General features: G+C 41.6%; 1 protein-coding gene and 1 pseudogene across 1 annotated transcript in view; one reads left to right on the top strand and one right to left on the bottom strand.

Annotated features, from left to right (window-relative positions):
- The window catches only part of DRAM1 (DNA damage regulated autophagy modulator 1), a 48,844-nt gene that overhangs the window by 24,500 nt on the left and 1,578 nt on the right, over window positions 1-22,766 (bottom strand). The gene's annotated exons all lie outside the window — the stretch shown is intronic.
- On the top strand, window positions 799-21,090 carry LOC133101287 (large ribosomal subunit protein uL15-like; annotated as a pseudogene).

The raw sequence follows: 22,766 nt of genomic DNA on the forward strand, positions 1-22,766 counted from the left end.
CCCCCTGCATTGGGAGTGTGGAGTCTTTACCACTGGACACCAGGGAAGTTCCCCATTTGGTGAAATTTTGCTTAAGAATATTTCAAGAGAGGGGGCTTCCCTGGTGGCGCAGTGGTTAAGAATCTGCCTGCCGATGCAGGGGACACGGGTTCGAGCCCTGGTCCAGGAAGATCCCACATGCCACGGAGCAACTAGAGAAAGCCCGCGCGCAGCAAAGAAGACCCAACGCAGCCAAAAATAAATAAATAAAATAAACAAATTAATTTTTTAAAAAATTTCAAGAGATAAACGATGAAGTCCTACCATATAGCACAGGGAAGTATATTCAATATCCTCTGATAAACCATGCTGGAAAAGAATATGAAAAAGAATGTGTGTATATATATATATATATATATGTGTGTGTGTGTATAACTGAATCACTTTGCTGTACAGCTGAAATTAACACAACATTGTAAATCAACTATACGTCAATAAAATTTTGTATAAAATTTAAAAAGAAAAAGAGTATTTCAAGAAAACTTTCCAGGGAATTCCCTGATGGTCCAGTGGTTAGGACTCTGTGCTTTCACTGCTGAGGGCATGGGTTCAGTCCCTGGTCAGGGAACTAAGATCCTGCAAGCCATGCAGCTTGCAGCAGCCAAAAAAAAAAGAAAAGAAAAGAAAAGAAAAAAGAAAGAAAACTTTCCAAGCAGAAAATGAAACTGTGGCCACTTCTAAGAACTTTTAAGGATAGTAGTGGTTGCCTACTATTGTTAATACAAACAGAAGACTCCCTCTTTCATCTCAGCCACTGACATGCCATGCTGACTAAGGAAGACCCAGAAACTTAGGGGCCATGTGCCATGCAGTCATGCCATGGCTGCATCATCAAACGTCGGAAGCACCCGGAGGCCTGGGTAACGCGGATGGCATCCATCACCACAGGATCAGCTTTGACAAATATCACCCAGGTTACTTTGTGAAAGTTGGAATGAGGCATCACCACTTAAAAGAGGAATCGGAGCTTCTGCCCCACTGTCAACCATGATAAACTGTGGACCTTGACCAGTGAGCAGACACGGGGGAAATGCTACCAAAAACAAACTGGAGGTGCTCCGATCATTGATGTGGTGTGATCAGGCAGTTCTGGGGAAGAGAAAGTTCCCAAAGCAGTCTGTCATTGTAAGCAGATAGGGTAGGGGGGCCCTGGAGGAAAAGAACCAGATATAGCTTTTTGACATTAGAGAAGCCATTTAGCCCTAAACCATCTGGTGATCTAAGCCTGGCTGCAATGCTTGCCCTTGAACAGGTCTCAGCAGTAATGATCTTAAGGGAACAAAGGAACAAACAATTGTTACCAGACAAGGTGAGTAACAATAGCAAAGATAATAAATCAGTTGTAAAGACTCCCAGTTCTGTTTCAATGGTAAAGATTAGCCTGAAGCACTTTCTGGAACTGTTTCACAGAATTTAAACCCCTCTGGAGGGCTCATCCACCAGATCGACTAGAACCTAAGGGATGAAAATGTTGACCTTTTCTGATCCTCGTGACATCAACTGACTAAAGCTTGGACATTGTCGACCTTTGCCCCAATTCTATACTGAATTCTCCTCTGTTCAAGCCCCTTCATGAGTATGCAGGTAACCTAGCTTAAAGCGTCCCCAGTGTTGCTGTTTGGGGAGACTCTGCTTTGGGAAAGATCCCTGGTGTTCTCCTTACTTGCTGCAAGTAATAAATCCTTCCTTCTTCCACTGTTTGGCTTGGTTGTGTCTTCTGGCTTGACACCTACCAAGAGGTGAACCCACTTTTTGGGATAACATTGTCATGAAGGTTAAATTCTTCAGCGGAAGAGCTGAGGAGAATATTAAGGGGGTGTGTGTGTGTGTGTGTGTGTGTGTGTGTGTTGGGGGGCGGGGTGGGGGAGTGGCTCTGTCCTGGTAGCTTGAAGTCACATGGAGGGAGATTCTTAAATGTTAACAAGTGCTTTTCTTTAAAAATAATACATGTATATATTTTTTCATATATATATATATATGAAAGCCTCTCTTACCTTAAAGTGTTCTTTTCAGTCTTTCTTTTGGTCTCCAAGCTATTATTTTACATCATAAGTAAATACTGTTATCACATCTTCCACCTGACACTGGAATCCAGATGAGCATAACACCAAGGGGGTACCAAGGGAACCTGTTGGTAGCCTCTTTTTATTTTACGATTTTTAAGCTCACAGTAAATGATCATACTGTGCAAAGGCAGAGGTAGTAGGATTTGGTAGGCAGAGGTAGTAGGATTTGGTTGGCACAGCTGTACTTGGGCACCTGATTCAGGAAAATGGAGAATGAATGCCATGCCAAAGCATTTGCCTCCCAGTTTGGCAGAAGTAGTCCCCTTACCCAACTCCCATGACATCATTCTGTATCACATGGCTTAAAGCCCTGGCCCAGATCCATCCACCTCCTCACTTGCCTCCTACTAAATGAGGCACTTCCTGGAAACTGTACAGGGGGATAGGAACTAACTGTTCATTTGCATGTGGCTTAGAAGCTGTTGAGGCTCTTATGTGTACACACTTGTGCCTAGGAAATCAGTTTACAACTATATTTACTGTGTTTAGATTTCTACAAGTTTTGTTCATCACGGAAAATTCCAAGCTGTTTATCTAACACCTTTCTCCGAACTAATTTATGATGTTAAGCCACTTCATAATCACTTGGTGCTCAAAGGGATAAAAACAATACAAATAAGACGTGCATTGGTTCAAGATGGTGGAGTAGAGGGACGTGTGCTCACTCCCTCTTGCGAGAGCAGCGGAATCACAACTAACTGCTGAACAATCATCGACAGGAAGACACTGGAACTCACCAAAAAAGACACCCCACATCCAAAGACAAAGGAGAAGCTGCAATGCGATGGTAGAAGGGGTGCAATCACAATACAATCAAATCCCATAACTGCTGGGTGGGTGACTCACAGACTGGAGAACAATTATACCACAGAAGTCCACCCACTGGAGTGAAGGTTCTGAGCCCCACGTCAGGCTTCCCAACCTGGGGGTCTGGCAACGGGAGGAGGAATTCCTAGAGAATCAGACTTTGAAGCCTAGTGGGATTTGATTGCAGGACTTTGACAAGACTGGGGGAAACAGAGACTCCACTCTTGGGGGGCACACACAAAGTAGTGTGTGCATCAGGACCCAGGGGAAGGAGCAGTGACTCCAGAGGAAGGAGCAGTGACCCCACAGGAGACTGAACCAGACCTACCTGCTAGTGTTGGAGGGCCTCCTGCAGAGGTGGGGGGTGGCTGTGGCTCACCATGAGGACAAGGACACTGGCAGCAGAAGTTCTGGGAAGTACTCCTTGGCGTGAGCCCTCCCAGAGTCCACCATTAGCTCCACCAAGAGTCGGGTAGGCTCCAGTGCTGGGTTGCCTCAGGCCAAACAACCAACAGGGAGGAAACCCAGCCCCACCCATCAGCAGACAAGCAGATCAAAGTTTTACTGAGCTCTGCCCACCAGAGCAACAGTCAGCTCTACCCACCACCAGTCCCTCCCATCAGGAAGCTTGCACAAGCCTCTTAGATAGCCTCATCCACCAGAGGGCAGACAGCAGAAGCAAGAAGAACAACAATTCTGCAGCCTGTGGAAGGAAAACCACATTCACAGAAAGACAGAATAAAAAGGCAGAGGGCTATGTACCAGATGAAGGAACAAGATAAAACCCCATAAAAACAACTGAATGAAGTGGAGATAGGCAACCTTCCAGAAAAAGAATTCAGAAAAATGATAGTGAAGATGATCAGGACCTCAGAAAAAGAATGGAGGCAAGACCGAGAAGATGCAAGAAATGTTTAACAAAGACCTAGAAGAATTAAAGAACAGAGATGAACAATACAGTAACTGAAATGAAAAATACACTAGAAGGAATCAATAGCAGAATAACTGAGGCAGAAGAACAGATAAGTGACCTGGAAGACAGAATGGTGGAATTCACTGCTGCGGAACAGAATAAAGAAAATAGAATGAAAAGGAATGAAGACAGCCTAAGAGACCTCTGGGACAACATTAAACGCAACCACATTCGCATTATAGGGGTCCCAGAAGGAGAAGAGAGAGAGAAAGGACCCGAGAAAATATTTGAAGAGATTATCGTTGAAAACTTCCCTATCGTGGGAAAGGAAATAGCCACCCAAGTCCAGGGAGCGCAGCAAGTCCCATACAGGATAAACCCAAGGAGAGAAACGCCGAGACACATAGTAATCAAATTGGCAAAAATTAAAGACAAAGAAAAATTATTGAAAGCAGCAAGGGAAAAACGACAAATAACATACAAGGGAACTCCAATAAGGTTAACAGCTGATTTCTCAGCAGAAATTCTACAAGCCAGAAGGGAGTGGCATGATATACTTAAAGTGATGAAAGGGAAGAACCTACAACCAAGATTACTCTACCGGCAAGGATCTCATTCAGATTCGATGAGAAATCAAAAGCTTTACAGACAAAGAAAAGCTAAGAGAATACAGCACCACCAAACCAGCTCTACAACAAATGCTAAAGGAACTTCTCTAAGTGGGAAACACAAGAGAAGAAAAGGACCTACAAAAAAACCCCAAAACAATTAAGAAAATGGTCATAGGAACATACATATCAATAATTACCTTAAACGTGAATGGATTAAATGCTCCAACCAAAAGACACAGGCTCGCTGAATGGATACGAAAACAAGACCCATCTATATGCTGTCTACAAGAGACCCATTTCAGACCTAGGGACACATACAGACTGAAAGTGAGGGGATGGAAAAAGATATTCCATGCAAATGGAAATCAAAAGAAAGCTGGAGTAGCAATACTCATATCAGATAAAACAGACTTTAAAATAAAGACTTTAAAACAGACTTTAAAATAAAGAATATTTAAAATAAAGAATAAAATAAATAAATAAAAAAGAATTTAAAATAAAGAATAAAGAATAAAGAGACAAGGAAGGACACTACCTTGGATGATCAAGGGATCAATCCAAGAAGAAGACATAACAATTATAGATATATATGAACCCAACACATAGGAGCACCTCAATACATAAGGCAACCACTAACAGCTATAAAAGAGGAAATCGACAGTAACACAATAATAGTGGGGGACTTTAACACCTCACTTACACCAATGGACAGATCATCCAGACAGAAAATTAATAAGGAAACACAAGCTTTAAATGACACAATAGACCAGATAGATTTAATTGATATTTATAGGACATTCCATCCAAAAACAGGAGATTACACTTTCTTCCCAAGTGCACACAGAATATTATCCAGGATAGATCACATCTTGGGTCACAAATCAAGCCTCGGTAAATTTAAGAAAATTGAAATCATATCAAGCATCTTTTCTGACCACAACGCTATGAGATTAGAAATCAACTACAGGGGAAAAAATGTAAAAAACACAAACACATGGAGGCTAAAAAATACGTTACTAAATAACCAAGAGGTCACTGAAGAAATCAAAGAGGAAATCAAAAAATACCTAGAGACAAATGACAACGAAAACACGGCAATCCAAAACCTACGGGATGCAGCAAAAGCAGTTCTAAGAGGGAAGTTTATAGCAATACAAGTCTACCTCAAGAAACAAGAAAAATCTCAAATTTTCAAATCTCAAAATCAAAAAATCTCAAACCTTACACCTAAAGGAACTAGAGAAAGAAGAACAAACAAAACCCAAAGTTAGCAGAAGGAAAGAAATCATAAAGATCAGAGCAGAAATAAATGAAATAGAAACAAAGATAGCAATAGCATACATCAATAAAACTAAAAGCTGGTTCTTTGAGAAGTTAAACAAAACTGATAAACTATTAGCCAGACTCATCATAAAAAGAGGGAGAGGACTCAAATCAGTAAAATTAGAAATGAAAAAGAAGTTGTTACAATGGACATCGCAGAAATACAAAGCATCCTAAGAGACTACTACAAGCAACTCTATGCCAATAAAATGGACAACCTGGAAGAAATGGACAAATTCTTAGAAAGGTATAAACTTCCAAGGCTGAACCAGGAAGAAATAGAAAATATGAAAAGACGAATCACAAGTAATGAAATTGAAACTGTGATTAAAAATATTCCAACAAACAAAAGTCCAGGACCAGATGGCGTCACGGGTGAATTCTATGAAACATTTAGAGAAGAGCTAACACCCAACCTTCTCAAACGCTTCCAAAAAATTGCAGAGGAAGGAACACTCCCAAACTCATTCTATGAGGCCACCATCACCCTGATACCAAAACCAGACAAAGATACTACAAAAAAAGAAAATTACAGAGTAATATCACTGATGAATATAGATGCAAAAATCCTCAAGAAAATACTAGCAAACAGAATCCATCAACACAGTAAAAGGATCATACACCATGATCAAGTGGGATTTATCCCAGTGATGCAAGGATTCTTCAATATACGCAAATCAATCAAGGTGATACACCATATTAACAAATTGAAGAAGAAAAACCATATGATCATCTCAATAGATGCAGAAAAAGCTTTTGACAAAATTCAACACTCATTTATGATAAAAACTCTCCAGAAAGTGGGCATAGAGGGAAACTACCTCAACATAATAAAAGCCATATATGACAAACCCACAGCAAACATCATTCTCAATGGTGAAAAACTGAAAGCATTTCCTCTAAGATCAGGAACAAGACAAGGATGTCCACTCTCACCACTATTATTCAACATAGTTTTGGAAGTCCTAGCCACGGCAATCAGAGAAGAAAAAGAAATAAAAGGAATCCAAACTGGAAAAGAGGACATAAAACTGTCACTGTTTGTAGATGACGTGATACTATACATAGAGAATCCTAAAGATGCCACCAGAAAACTACTAGAGCTAATCAATGAATTTGATAAATTTACAGATGCAAAATTAATGCACAGAAATCTCTTGCATTCCTATACATTAACAACGAAAGATCAGAAAGAAAACTTAAGGAAACAATCCCATTCACCATTGCAACAAAAAGAATAAAATACCTAGGAATAAACCTACCTAAGGAGGTAAAAGACCTGTACTCAGAAAACTATGAGACACTGATGAAAGAAATCAAAGATGACACAAACAGATGGAGAGATATACCATGTTCTTTGATTGGAAGAATCAATATTGTGAAAATAACTATACTACCCAAAGCAATCTACAGATTCAATGCAATCCCTATCAAATTACCAGTGGCATTTTTTACAGAACTAGAACAAAAAATCTTAAAATTTGTATGGAGACACAAAAGACCCCGAATAGCCAAAGCACTTTTTTTTTAACTTTCTTTTTTATTTTTAATAAATTTATTTATTTATTTTTTGGTCTTCGTTGCTGTGCGCAGGCTTTCTCTAGTTGCGGTGAGCGGGGGCTACTCTTTGTTGCGATGTGTGGGCTTCTCATTGCAGTGGCTTCTCTTGTTCTGGAGCATGAGGTCTAGGCACGTGGGCTGCAGTAGTTGTGGCATGCAGGCTCAGTAGTTGTGGCTCGTGGGCTCTAGAGCACAGGCTCAGTAGTTGTGGCACACAGGCTTAGTTGCTCCACAGCATGTAGGATCTTCCCGGACCAGGGCTTGAACCCGTGTCCCCTACATTGGCAGGCGGATTCTTAACCACTGCGCCACCAGGGAAGTCCCACCAAAGCAGTCTTGAAGGAAAAAAATGGAGCTGGAGGAATCAGACTCCCTGACTTCAGACTATACTACAAACCTACAGTAATCAAGACAATATGGTACTGGCACAAAAACAGAAATATAGATCAATGGAACAGGATAGAAAGCCCAGAGATAAACCCACGCACCTATGGTCAACTAATCTATGACAAAGGAGGCAAGAATATACAATGGAGAAAGGACAGCCTCTTCAATAAGTGGTACTGGGAAAACTGGACAGCTACATGTAAAAGAATGAAATTAGAACACTCCCTAACACCATACACAAAAATAAACTCAAAATGGATTAAAGACCTAAATGTAAGACCGGACACTATAAAACTCTTAGAGGAAAGCATAGGAAGAACGCTCTTTGACATAAATCGCAGCAAGATCTTTTTTGATCCATCTCCTAGAGTAATGGAAATAAAACAAAAATAAACAAATGGGACCTAATGAAACTTAAATGCTTTTGCAAAGCAAAGGAAACTACAAGCAAGATGAAAAGACAAGCCTCAGAATGGGAGAAAGTATTTGCAAACGAATCAACTGACAAAGGATTAATATCCAAAATATATAAACAGCTCATGCAGCTCAATATTAAAGAAACAAACTACCCAATCCAAAAATGGGCAGAAGACCTAAATAGACATTTCTCCAAAGAAGACATACAGATGGCCAAGAATCACATGAAAAGCTGCTCAACTTCACTAAGTATTAGAGAAATGCAAATCAAAACTACAATAAGGTATCACCTCACACCAGTTAGAATGGGCATCATCAGAAAATCTACAAACAACAAATGCTGGAGAGGGTGTGGAGAAAAGGGAACCCTCTTGCACTGTTGGTGGGAATGTAAATTGATACAGCCACTATGGAGAACAGTATGGAGGTTCCTTAAAAAACGAAAAATAGAATTACCATATGACCCAGCAATCCCACTACTGGGCATGTACCCAGAGAAAACCATAATTCAAAAAGACACATGCACCCCAATGTTCATTGCAGCGCTATTTACAATAGCCAGGTCATGGAAGCAACCTAAATGCCCATCGACAGACGAATGGATAAAGAAGATGTGGCACATATATACAATGGAATATTACTCAGCCATAAAAAGGAACAAAATTGGGTCATTTGTAGAGATGTGGATGGACCTAGAGACTGTCATACAGAGTAAAGTAAGTCAGAAAGAGAAAAACAAAAATCGTATATTAACACATATATGTGGAACCTAGAAAAATGGTACAGATGAACTGGTTTGCAGGACTGAAATAGAGACACAGATGCAGAGAACAAACATATGGACACCAAGGGGGGAAAGCAGCGGGGGGGTGAGGTGGGGGGTGATGTGATGAATTGGGAGATTGGGATTGACATGTACACACTGATGTGTATAAAATGGATAACTAGTAAGAACCTGCTGTATAAAAAATTTAAATTAAATTAAATTAAAAAATTTTTTAAAAAAAGACATGCATGATAATATAAGCTTGGTCGAATACTGTTCTTTAAATCATTGGATACACGTGATTCCATTACTCTAAAGCCTGGGGTCATGGTTTACTGGGGGGACTGAGATGCTGGCAGTATGCAAAATTATCTGCATGTCCAAACAGGTTTATTAGACTGTCCTAAAATCCTAGGCCCATTGCTTGGAAGATTAGTCAGGACCCAGAACCAAAAAACACTTAATGCACCCGTATAAGGAGACCATTACTTCCTTTGTCTTCATATTTAAATATATTATTTAAAATAAATAAGTATGATAATAAAAAGTAATTCCAGGGAATTCCCTGGTTGTCCAGTGGTTAGGAATAGGCGCTTTCACTGCTGTGGCCAGGGTTCAATCCCTGGCTGGGGAACTAAGATCCCACAAGCCACGTGGCCAAAAAAAAAAAAAAAAAAAGTCATTCCATTTTATTACTTTAAATTATTAGGGCTAACTTTTTGGCAGCTTCACTCAGTGATTATTCTAGAGTGGGAGGTACCCTATAGCTATATCAACTATTTTTTTTTTGAGGTGTGGTTGATCTACAATATTATATTCAACTAGTTTTAAATTTAAAAAGAGTATCCTAGTCATAAATACAAACAACTTGCTCTTTTCTCACTCTATTCACATGCAATTGCCCTCTATCAACCCAAGTTCCCTCTTTGTTCACTCATACAACATTTTAAAAATACTGTTAAACAACATTGTAAAACAGCTATACTCCAATAAAAATTAATTTAAAAAATTTAAAAAAGGAAGTTTAGTGAGAAACAAGCTGGTCTGCCATCACTAGGTCAAACTACTTCCATGTAGTTTTAACATTTTAAGAAAATTTAACTAAAGATTTTTGTAATCAAAGTTGATTGTTCAGAGGAAATTAATTTCTTAAATACCTATATTAATTTATTAATCAGAAAATCAAATTATTGTTATCTTAAAACAGCTATTAGTTTCATGGATAGAATAACAAGATTAAGTTGTCCTTAAAGACTTGTGAAAAAAAAGTTTCAATGTTTGTATCCATAATGAAATAAATTTTAAATTCAGTGTAAAAAAGAAATTAAAAAAATACTGTTAAGCATCTCCTATGTGTTGGGAACTGTGTCGGGTGATGAGGATACAAAGATGAAAAGGTAATTCACTACCTTCGAGAAGCTTAGTATCTAACAAAAAAATTCAAAGATTCATTGATTCAACGTATAGTTACTGATTGCCTTCTATGTAACAGGCAATTTTGTAGCAGGGTGAATGCAGTGGTAAGTAAAACAGAAAAAGCCCCTTCTTTGTGGAATTACATTCTGTGTGGGGCAATAAAAATTGTCTAGGAGTGGGACTTCCCTGGTGGCGCAGTGGTTAAGAATCCGCCTGCCAATGCAGGGTACACGGGTACGAACCCTGGTCTAGGAAGATCCCACATGCCGCGGAGTAACTAAGCCCGCGTGCCACAACTACTGAAGCCCGCGCGCCTAGAGCCCGTGCTCTGCAACAAGAGAAGCCACCGCAATGAGAAGCCACCGCAATGAGAAGCCCTCGTACAGCAACGAAGACCCAATGCAGCCAAAAATAAATAAATTAAAAAAAAAATTTTTTTTTAATCGTCTAGGAGTGATGAATGCTGTGCAGAAGAGGCAAGCTGGATAAGAGGACAGAGAGAGACAGATGAGCCACCCACTCAAGACAGGGTAATCTGGGGAGGGTCCTTGAACAGAGATCTGAATGAATATTTGGGCCAGGAAAATTACAAGCAGAGGCAAGAGCCAAGTCAAAGGCCAGAAGGTGGCAATATATTAGAGCAACTGCAAGGAAGGACGCGTGGCTGGAGGGGAGTAAGCAAGGACCTGTGTGCACATGGGCGAGGGGGTCATGGAGAGCCCCATGGGTCATGGTAAGGACTCTGACTGTTACTCTAAACGTGATGGGAAGCCGCTGAGGGCTGAGAGCAGGGAAGTGATATGAAGTTGATTGATGTTTTTAAAGGATGTTGCAAAAAGACGATGGAGGGGCAGGCGTGGACCAGGGAGACTTAGGAAGTGATTTCAGTAGTTTATCAAGAGAGGACAGTGGCTTGGACCAGAATGGTAATGAAGAGGGAGGCATAAGAGGTCAGATTCCAAAATTTTTTCTGAGGGGAGTCTCTAAAAAAAACAATCCCTGCTTGGACTATCGCTGCTAATATTACAAAAGGAAAAAAACATTTCCTCAGTACTTACACTTGCCTTCATCTTATTTGGTCTTCAGAATATTATAAGGAAAGTACTTATCGTCATCTTAAAGATGAAGAAACTGAGTCTTAGAAAAGAAACTTGCCCAAGCTCACAGAGATAGTAAATGGGGAAGCCAAGCCATGCATCTAGAGCTGTCTAATTTCAATGGACACAGTTTAGAACTCTCCTCTGCTGTGCTATATTGTTTCTTTTTATGATAACATATCATAAAATGTAACATATGATATGATATGATAACATTTCCACGTGAGTTTACAGAACTGTTTATCTTACAACCGGGTTCACAACAGTGATCCCTCCTGCAGCCATTACTTTAGTAAGTTGTCCTTGGCATGCTATGACTCTACAATGCATGTTCTTGATGGACTGAAATGCAATTACTATCAGGGAAAGAGGACTGTTCAGTGGAGCACTCTTTTTTAAGTTGAAATTGAGCACTTAGGTTTAAAAATTGTCAGCCCTGCATCAAGACTTCTGAGCGATACTCTACTGCCTTTTAAAAAGTAGGACTAGGGCTTCCCTGGTGGCGCAGTGGTTAAGAATCCGCCTGCCAATGCAGGGGACATGGGTTCGAGCCCTGGTCCGGGAAGATCCCACATGCCTCGGAGCAACTAAGCCCGTGCGCCACAACTACTGAGACTGCGCTCTAGAGCCTGCGAGCCACAACTACTGAGCCCACATGCCACAACTACTGAAGCCCGCGCGCCTAGAGCCCGTGCTCTGCACACAACAAGAGAAGCCACCGCAATGAGAAGCCCGCGCAACGCAACGAAGAGTAGTCCCCGCTCACCGCAACTAGAGAAAGCCCCGCGTGCAGCAACGAAGAGCCAGTGTAGCCAAAATAAATAAATAAATTTTTAAAAAAGTAGGACTAGCAGAAGAAAAACATTCACAAGTTTAAGTCAGTGAGAAAAATAAGTATTTTATGTAATTAAATGACAATGAAAACTTTAAATGGAGGAGAACTTATATATATTTACAGTTGGCTCAGAAGCCAAACAATGCTACAAGCTGCAAAAGTTTAGGATCTTCAATGTTCTTACTGTGTTTTTTGTAGAATTAACTAATTTGGGCAATGCTTTTTGACAAAAATATTAAGCTATAAATTATCATTTCAAGGATAACACTTTTCTAGCTCAAAGTTTTAAATGGCATGCCTGCCTTTTCGTCCTTATGATACTGTGGCTTAGAGATACTGTGAGGTAATAATCACTGCACTGTAAAGACTGAAATGTCATTAACATCATGTCAGAATATGTGACTCTATACACAGAGACCTCATTATCTTATTATTTATTATCCTGAATCCCACTGTTGCAGCTGAACAGGAAAGCAAAAGTCACCATTGCCTGAAATTCAGTGTAGTTAGTAATCAGAAGAGTTGGTTTAAGCAGGAAGCCATCAAAAATTATATGGATTCGGGGGGCGAGGGATAAATTAGGAGTTTGGGATGAACAGATACACACTAATATATATAAAATAGATAAATAACAAGGATCTACTGTATAGCACAAGGAACTGTATTTAATATCTTATAATAATAACCTATAATGGAAAAGAATCTGAAAAATAGAGATATAGGTATATGTATAACTGAATCACTTTCCTATACACCTGAAACTAACACAACATTGTAAATCAACTACACTTCAACTAAAAAAAAATAATAATAAAAATTATACGGATATGTACACACCACAAATATACAAATGTACATACATTCATTTGCCTACGTGTTGATGTGGGCCAAGGCTGTTACATGAGTACGAGTCCACTGTATGTCCTCCTGGCATAAAAACCACATCTACTCTGAATCATCTCATTTCCAGTTTTGGTGTCTTTAAAGTGGATGGAGGGCTTCCCTGGTGGCGCAGTGGTTAAGAATCGCCTGCCAGTGCAGGGGACACGGGTTCGAGCCCTGGTCCGGGAAGATCCCACATGCCGCGGAGCAACTAAGCCCGAGCGCCACAACTACTGAGCCTGTGCTCTAGAGCCCACGAGCCACAACTACTGAAGCCCGGGCGCCTAGAGCCCGTGCTCCGCAACAAAAGAAGCCACCGCAATGAGAAGCCTGCGCACCGCAACGAAGAGTAGCCCCCGCTCGCCGCAACTAGAGAAAAGCCCGCGTGCAGCAACGAAGACCCAACTCAGCCAAAAATAAATTAATTAATTTTTAAAAAAAGAAACTGCATAAATGTTTAAAAAAAAAGTGGAGGGAAGTCTTAAATACACTTTTGAAACAATTTCAGTTCAGAATCCTTCTAGTTTTTCATCAGTTTTTGTAAATCTTTACATTTGTCATAACAACTACTAAATAGACTGCAAGTTTTGACAACTCGTCTCTTGAATCTTTCCAAAGCATTCAACCGAGTTCTCTCAGAAATTACAACTATCTTTCTGCATTCACAGACCAACAGTTTCTGTATATTGAGTTAAATCACTCAATTACAGTAAAGAAAATACAACTGGCATAAACACATTTGGGAACCAACACAGCTGGCATTTGCCAAGCGGACAAAGAAACAGGTGAGAGAAGAGAACAAGCAGCTCAGAGCAGCTCAGAGCGCAGCCACCACTGGGAGTGGTTCCCAGGGACCCCCAGCTTCCATCAGTGTATTTTTCAGAGAATGAGATTATCAGTTAAGACAGCAATTGGATTAAGTCAAGGTTGGTTAAGAAAGCTTCTGCTATATTCACAGACTGATTACTTATAAAATTAGCCCTCAACCAAATGTCCTTTCCTTCTTAATGCTGGCATCTATCCAGACCGATGTGGACCAGTCTCTTGATAGTACAAATAGCAAATGCTCACAGAGAACTTATGTTCTTGACCAAGGCGTTGATGAGTTCTAAGTGAGTTCACATGGGAATACATCAGGGAGGTGCTATTATTAACCCACAGAGAAGCAGAGAGAAGTCAAGTCACATATCCAAACTCCCACAGCTGGGGCACATGGCGGACTTGTATTTGAACCAAAGCTGTCTGCTCCAAAATCATTCCCTTACCTACCACACTATGTTCCCTCTCAGTATGATTATCAAATGTTGTAAGTATTCACAATTTCAGTCAAACTGACTATAAAGTGGGGGTGCAAATCTTGTAAAACATGGAAACTTTCATGAAGTCAACAGAAATGGTCTGGAGAACAGCTGGAATCACAACCAAAGTTAATGAACAGTGAACACTGGCAGAATGAGCTAACAACTGAAGAGAGGCTGAAAAGATTAATAAAACAGGCCCTTCTGCTCTAAATGATCTTAGTCAGCATCCACGCAGCATTTACTAAGCACCTACTATGTGTCTGGCACTGTCATACATACTGGGGATGCAGCAGTGAACCCTGAATCTCTACTTATATTCTGTGCAACTGACTGACAATAAACAAGATCACATCCCTACACATAGATTAACAACGGTCATTGGGAAAACTGAAGTCATAAAACATAAAATAAATCTCTTCCTATCCCCCTTCAAAAGACAAACGTGGGACTTCCCTGGTGGTGCAGTGGTTAAGAATCTGCCTGCCGGGCTTCCCTGGTGGCGCAGTGGTTGAGAATCTGCCTGCCAATGCAGGGGACACGGGTTCGAGCCCTGGTCTGGGAAGATCCCACATGCCGCGGAGCGACTAGGCCCGTGAGCCACAATTGCTGAGCCTGCGCGTCTGGAGCCTGTGCTCCGCAACAAGAGAGGCCGCGATAGTGAGAGGCCTGCGCACCGCGATGAAGAGTGGCCCCCACTTGCCGCAACTAGAGAAAGCCCTCGCACAGAAACGAAGACCCAACACAGCCAAAAATAAATAAATAAATAAATAAAATTAAAAAAAAAAAAAAAAAAGAATCTGCCTGCCAATGCAGGGGACACAGGTTTGAGCCCTGGTCTGGGAAGATCCCACATGCAGCGGAACAACTAAGCAACGAAGACCCAATGCAGCCAAAAATAAATAAATAATTTTTTTTAAAAAAGACAAACGTGAAATCAAGAACTTTGCATCCTGTAATCATAAAGCCGTATTGGAAAAAGTATGTATCCCTCCCTTAAAAAATCAGCACCTGAATCATTTTAAGATTTTTGTTCATTATAGGAATTTTGTCTTTTCATTTTATTTTGTTCATTCTAATGAATTTTGTTCATTATAGCACATAGTTGTGATTATAACCTAAATTTTGTGATTGTTAACTAAATGAAAGATAAAATAATTTTTAGATTCATTTTTGGAGTTAAAGACCCAACCTCTTTTTTTTTTTAAATTAATTAATTTATTTTATTTTTGGCTGTGTTGAGTCTTCGTTGCTGCACGCAGGCTTTCTCTAGTTGTGGCGAGCGGGGGCTACTCTTCATTGCGGTGCGCGGGCTTCTCATTGCGGTGGCTTCTCTTGTTGTGGAGCATGGGCTTTAGGCACGTGGGCTTCAGTAGTTGCAGCATGCGGGCTCAGTAGTTGTGGCTTGCGGGCTCTAGAGCTCAGTAGTTGTGGCGCATGGGCTGTAGAGCGCAGGCTCAGTAGTTGTGGCGCACGGGCTTAGTTGCTTCACGGCATGTGGGATCTTCCTGGACCAGGGCTCAAACCCGTGTCCCCTGCATTGGCAAGCAGATTCTCAACCACTGCACCACCAGGGAAGCCCCCAACCTCTTTTAACTTTGTTCACTATGCCATTTTGGCCCCCCTTTTAAGGGGCTTAATTCTTTGTGACCCAGTTTTCTGCCATCAGTCACTGAGCAGGATGTGTGGTCATGAGGAGGAACAGTAGGGATGGCCAGAGATCACAAGCCATCAAGCAAACAGCATTTCACAAAAAAGTGAGTCTAGGCTAATGAAAAGCAACCTGGATGCAGAATTGGCAAAACTTTAAAACTAAAGGGCCAAAGAATATTCTGGAAGCAGGAGACACAAGCCAAAGAAGAAGATATAAAAAAAGAAAGGCTATCAGCTGGGAGCATTTGATAAGTAAAGGTGATTTAAGATAGCCTGAGGGATTTGGTCAGAGAAGAAATCTAAGAAAGTATAACAAATTAAGCATGATTGTACTTAAGAATATGAGCGTGGGGCTTCCCTGGTGGCACAGTGGTTGGGAGTCCACCTGCCAATGCAGGGGACGCAGGTTCAAGCCCTGGTCTGGGAGGATCCCACATGCCGCAGAGTGGCTGGGCCTGTGTGCCACAACTGCTGGGCCTGTGTGCCACAACTGCTGGGCCTGTGCTCTAGAGGCCGAGAGCCGCAGCTACTGAGTCCACGTGCCGCAGCTACTGAAGCCCACACGCCTAGAGCCCGTGCTCCGCAACAAGAGAAGCCACAGCAATGAGAAGCCCACACACTGTGGCAAGGGGTGTCCCCCGCTCGCTGTAACTAAAGAAAAGCCCACGCACAGCAACGAAGACCCAATGCAGCCAAAAATAAATAAATAACTAAAATTAAAAAAAAAAAAAAAAAAGAATATGAGCGTGGCCCTCTAAAAATCTAAACTAATGCTTTGAGGTTGATTTTTATTTGTCCTTGGTTTTCACATCCTTGCATTAATGGTTTCGTAATACAGAAACATCACACTATGTTATTCCAACTTGCTAAATTTGGTGGCTGTTTGAATCCCCATGCTTCTAATTTAATTTTCTGATAGGAAACATCCATTTGCCTAAAAAATAAATTCATATAAAAAGTTAAGGGCTTCCCTGGTGGCGCAGTGGTTGAGAATCTGCCTGCTAATGCAGGGGACACGGGTTCGAGCCCTGGTCTGGGAAGATCCCACATGCCGCGGAGCAACTGGGCCCGTGAGCCACAACTACTGAGCCTGCGTGTCTGGAGCCTGTGCTCCGCAACAAGAGAGGCCACGATAGTGAGAGGCCTGCGCACCGCGATGAAGAGTGGCCCCCACTTGCCGCAACTAGAGAAAGCCCTCGCACAGAAACGAAGACCCAACACAGCCAAAAATAAATAAATAAATAAATAAAATTAAAAAAAAAAAAAAAAAAGAATCTGCCTGCCAATGCAGGGGACACAGGTTTGAGCCCTGGTCTGGGAAGATCCCACATGCAGCGGAACAACTAAGCAACGAAGACCCAATGCAGCCAAAAATAAATAAATAATTTTTTTTAAAAAAGACAAACGTGAAATCAAGAACTTTGCATCCTGTAATCATAAAGCCGTATTGGAAAAAGTATGTATCCCTCCCTTAAAAAATCAGCACCTGAATCATTTTAAGATTTTTGTTCATTATAGGAATTTTGTCTTTTCATTTTATTTTGTTCATTCTAATGAATTTTGTTCATTATAGCACATAGTTGTGATTATAACCTAAATTTTGTGATTGTTAACTAAATGAAAGATAAAATAATTTTTAGATTCATTTTTGGAGTTAAAGACCCAACCTCTTTTTTTTTTTAAATTAATTAATTTATTTTATTTTTGGCTGTGTTGAGTCTTCGTTGCTGCACGCAGGCTTTCTCTAGTTGTGGCGAGCGGGGGCTACTCTTCATTGCGGTGCGCGGGCTTCTCATTGCGGTGGCTTCTCTTGTTGTGGAGCATGGGCTTTAGGCACGTGGGCTTCAGTAGTTGCAGCATGCGGGCTCAGTAGTTGTGGCTTGCGGGCTCTAGAGCTCAGTAGTTGTGGCGCATGGGCTGTAGAGCGCAGGCTCAGTAGTTGTGGCGCACGGGCTTAGTTGCTTCACGGCATGTGGGATCTTCCTGGACCAGGGCTCAAACCCGTGTCCCCTGCATTGGCAAGCAGATTCTCAACCACTGCACCACCAGGGAAGCCCCCAACCTCTTTTAACTTTGTTCACTATGCCATTTTGGCCCCCCTTTTAAGGGGCTTAATTCTTTGTGACCCAGTTTTCTGCCATCAGTCACTGAGCAGGATGTGTGGTCATGAGGAGGAACAGTAGGGATGGCCAGAGATCACAAGCCATCAAGCAAACAGCATTTCACAAAAAAGTGAGTCTAGGCTAATGAAAAGCAACCTGGATGCAGAATTGGCAAAACTTTAAAACTAAAGGGCCAAAGAATATTCTGGAAGCAGGAGACACAAGCCAAAGAAGAAGATATAAAAAAAGAAAGGCTATCAGCTGGGAGCATTTGATAAGTAAAGGTGATTTAAGATAGCCTGAGGGATTTGGTCAGAGAAGAAATCTAAGAAAGTATAACAAATTAAGCATGATTGTACTTAAGAATATGAGCGTGGGGCTTCCCTGGTGGCACAGTGGTTGGGAGTCCACCTGCCAATGCAGGGGACGCAGGTTCAAGCCCTGGTCTGGGAGGATCCCACATGCCGCAGAGTGGCTGGGCCTGTGTGCCACAACTGCTGGGCCTGTGTGCCACAACTGCTGGGCCTGTGCTCTAGAGGCCGAGAGCCGCAGCTACTGAGTCCACGTGCCGCAGCTACTGAAGCCCACACGCCTAGAGCCCGTGCTCCGCAACAAGAGAAGCCACAGCAATGAGAAGCCCACACACTGTGGCAAGGGGTGTCCCCCGCTCGCTGTAACTAAAGAAAAGCCCACGCACAGCAACGAAGACCCAATGCAGCCAAAAATAAATAAATAACTAAAATTAAAAAAAAAAAAAAAAGAATATGAGCGTGGCCCTCTAAAAATCTAAACTAATGCTTTGAGGTTGATTTTTATTTGTCCTTGGTTTTCACATCCTTGCATTAATGGTTTCGTAATACAGAAACATCACACTATGTTATTCCAACTTGCTAAATTTGGTGGCTGTTTGAATCCCCATGCTTCTAATTTAATTTTCTGATAGGAAACATCCATTTGCCTAAAAAATAAATTCATATAAAAAGTTAAGGGCTTCCCTGGTGGCGCAGTGGTTGAGAATCTGCCTGCTAATGCAGGGGACACGGGTTCGAGCCCTGGTCTGGGAAGATCCCACATGCCGCGGAGCAACTGGGCCCGTGAGCCACAACTACTGAGCCTGCGTGTCTGGAGCCTGTGCTCCGCAACAAGAGAGGCCACGATAGTGAGAGGCCCGCGCACCGCGATGAAGAGTGGTCCCCGCTTGCCGCAACTAGAGGAAGCCCTCACACAGAAACGAAGACCCAACACAGCCAAAATAAATAAATAAATAATAATTAAAAAAAACAACAACAACAAAAAAAAACGTTAATGGCAAGTTTAGAAGATGTTACCTTTGGAAGAGACTGGGTAAAAAAATACATGGGATCTTTCTGTATTATTTTTTTATAACTGCATGTAAATCTATAATTATCTTAAAATTAAAAGATTAGTTTTTTTAAAGTGTGGCAGGAAAAGTCTTATTTCCACCCTTTTTTTCCATCTGCTAGGGTCTTGCTGACCATGGCCACCTCCCTCCATCATACACAGATAAACCATTTTTATTAGTTTCTTCATGCAAGCAAATACAGATATACATTATTCCCCTCCTCAATGGTAGCATATTTTGTTTGCATCTTGCTTTTTTCCATGTAACAATGTAATGAAATTCTAAAGAGAGTATTCTGTGTAAAAAGAGCTTTCGTTTGAGATATTCTTGGGTAAATCATTTATTAAGCCAGTCCTCTACTGATGGGCATTTGTATTGTTTCCAACCTTTTGTTATTAAAAGCCGTGCTATGAATATACTTTAGATATTGTATTTGTGTCATTTTGATAAATAATGCCCAAGTCCCTCCATAGAGATTGAATCACTTTACATTCCCACCAGCAGTGTACGGGAGCCTGTTGCCCCAAAGTCTCACCAATAGAATGTGTTATCAAACATTTGAGTTTCTGCCAATCCAGTAGATGAAAAGTGAGTTTTTTTCTTTTGTTTTGTTTTCAGCCGGGCTGTGCAGCTTATGGGATTTTGGTTCCCCAACCAGGGATCGAACCCAGGCCCTCGGCAGTGAGCGCCTGGAGTCCTAACCACTGGACCACCAGGGAATTCCCAAAAATTTTAATTTGAATTTTTATTCCATTCATGAGATTGAGCATATTTTCATGTGTCTAAGAGCTATAGGCCCACTTGTCCAAAATACTGAGGAATAACAATGTTATCAGAAAATATCTGATAAGAAAGCTGAATCTGATTGTCCTACTGGAAAGAGCTCCTTCCACAGTTCTGGATCTTATTTAAAATGCAGTGGCTAGTGGTGATCATTTTTTAGTGTACAAAGATACCGAATCACTATGTTGTATACCAGGAACTAACAAAGTGTTGTAGGTCAATTATACTTCCAAAACAAACAGAAAAAGATCAGATTTGTGGTTACCAGAAGTGGGGGTGGGGAGAGGGGACGTTACATGAAGGTATCCAAAAGGTACCAACTTCCAGCTGTAAGACAAGGAGGTGCTAGGGATGTCATGTACAACATGAGTAACATAATGAACACTGCCGTATGTTAAGAGAGTGATTCTTAAGAGTTCTCATCACAAGGAAAAAATATTTTCTTTTGCTTTTATTTTATATCTATATGAGATGATGGGTAGTCACTAAACTTATTGCGATGATCATTTCATGACGTATGTAAGTCAATTCGTGATGCTGTACACCTTTAACTTATACAGTGCTGTATGTCAATCATAGCTCAATAAAACTGGAAGATAAATAAATAAACAAAATTGTAAAATGCAATGGCTCTTATTTAAAGTGTTCAGCGTTGTTAAAAAACATCAGAACATCAGATTGGCTGAACAATGCCTTCGCGTAAAAGCGTGCTCACCCTAAATATGTCCAGATCACTGACCAACCACCAGTGACTTTACCGAGCCTTCCCTAAAGGGCTCTGCCCTGCCCTGGAGGGAAGAATAACAATACTCACACAGTTGAGCACCCAAGAAATATTAATTCAACAAATATCGGGAGCCTTCATGGATGTTACATTCCAGCAAAGGAAGACAGATGATCAGCATAATAAATAAGTAAATCATATAGTTTGTTAGAAGGTAATAGGTGCTATGGAGAACAAGACTGGATGGGGGGGGTCAGGAGCACTAGGGCGCAATGTTAAATAGGGCCATCAGAGCAGGCCTCACAGAGATAATATTTGAACAAAGAAGGAGGTAAGGAAGAAAGCCTGGTGATATCTGGAGGAAGAACATTCTGGCAGAGTAATAGCCAGTGCAAAGGCCAGGAGGAAGAGGTGTGCCTGACATGCTCAAGACCCAGGAAGGAGGCCAAGGAGTCTGGAGGGAAGTGGAGGGAGTGGGGGGTAAGGAAGAAGAGGAGGCATCAGAGCAGAGATGAGTTAGAGAAGTACGGTCTGGGCCAGATGGATAAATCTGGAGTTAATCCCATCACGTCCAGAGACTTGCCCTTCTAATCTTGCCCTTGCCCTGGCCTCAATGACTTAGTTTTCTAGAAGGCGGCAGAGGCAATCCAGGGCTCCAGCCACTTATGTAGGCAGAGAGAGCAGACAACCTAAAGGCCCCAGGCACACTTAGGCAAGCAATCACGTGTTTGTAGGCTGAAGGCTCCCGGCAACAAGGGAACAATCTCGTGCCTTTTTCTCCTGTTACTCCACTTTTTCCTGAAAGTTTCCTTTCCTTGCTAAATTTAAAACCTCTTCCTTGGAATGTCTGTGATTTGAGCATCTTACAAGTGGTTGGTCCTGTCAGCTCATTTCCCCATTTCTGAATGTCTAATAGCTCACCTGGAGGTGATATTAATCACAACTACATCAGACACCTCTACAAAGACTCAAACCCTGCCTCTGATCGCCTAGCCAATGTGTACCAAATACTACCTGCCCCTGACCTTCAAACTGGCAACAAACACAGCTGCTATTTTCTCAATAAAAAGCATTACAGGGAGTGAACTCTTGCTTTTTACATCAGTCTAAGAGGATCTATCCCACTTCAGATACAAGAGAAGCAAGACAATGGCACTTGGGACGGAGACGAGCCATGAGAAACCAAGCCGAGGTTTCTGCGGGGGCACCACACCTGATGGGAAAGTCTCCTCGATGCATGGGACGCCTCATCTTGCATGGGCAAAACCACCACCATTACTACAGAGTTGCTTCTGTGTACTATTCTGCATATCACTTGCTTCCTTGCATCTTCAAACTCTAGTCCCCTCTTGCTTCACTTCGTTTCCCCTTCCTCGCCTACAAAAAAGATTATAGAGCATTGCTCACCAGGCAGAATGGCTGCAAGAAGAAGAGGCTCTACAATCTCTGTAATCTCTACAAACCCTACAATAATTAAGCAGTAACCTTGGGTGTCACCAACTTTATAATGCCCTCACCAATCAACACAGACCCAGAGCGGTCACACCACTTGGATAAGGATGGATTCTTCAAATGTTTAAGGAACGCCATTACCACAGTCAAGGCGCAGAGCTGGGAGCCACACTAAGAGGATCCAGACGCGTGTCCTGGGCACTGATAAAGTGACTCTCAAGAAAGGTAGAGGCCCTGGTGGCGCAGTGGTTAAGAATCCCCCTGCCAATTCA

This window comes from Eubalaena glacialis, chromosome 11 (genome assembly GCF_028564815.1).
Source record: "Eubalaena glacialis isolate mEubGla1 chromosome 11, mEubGla1.1.hap2.+ XY, whole genome shotgun sequence".
In the NCBI taxonomy this organism is placed as follows: Eukaryota; Metazoa; Chordata; class Mammalia; order Artiodactyla; family Balaenidae; genus Eubalaena; species Eubalaena glacialis.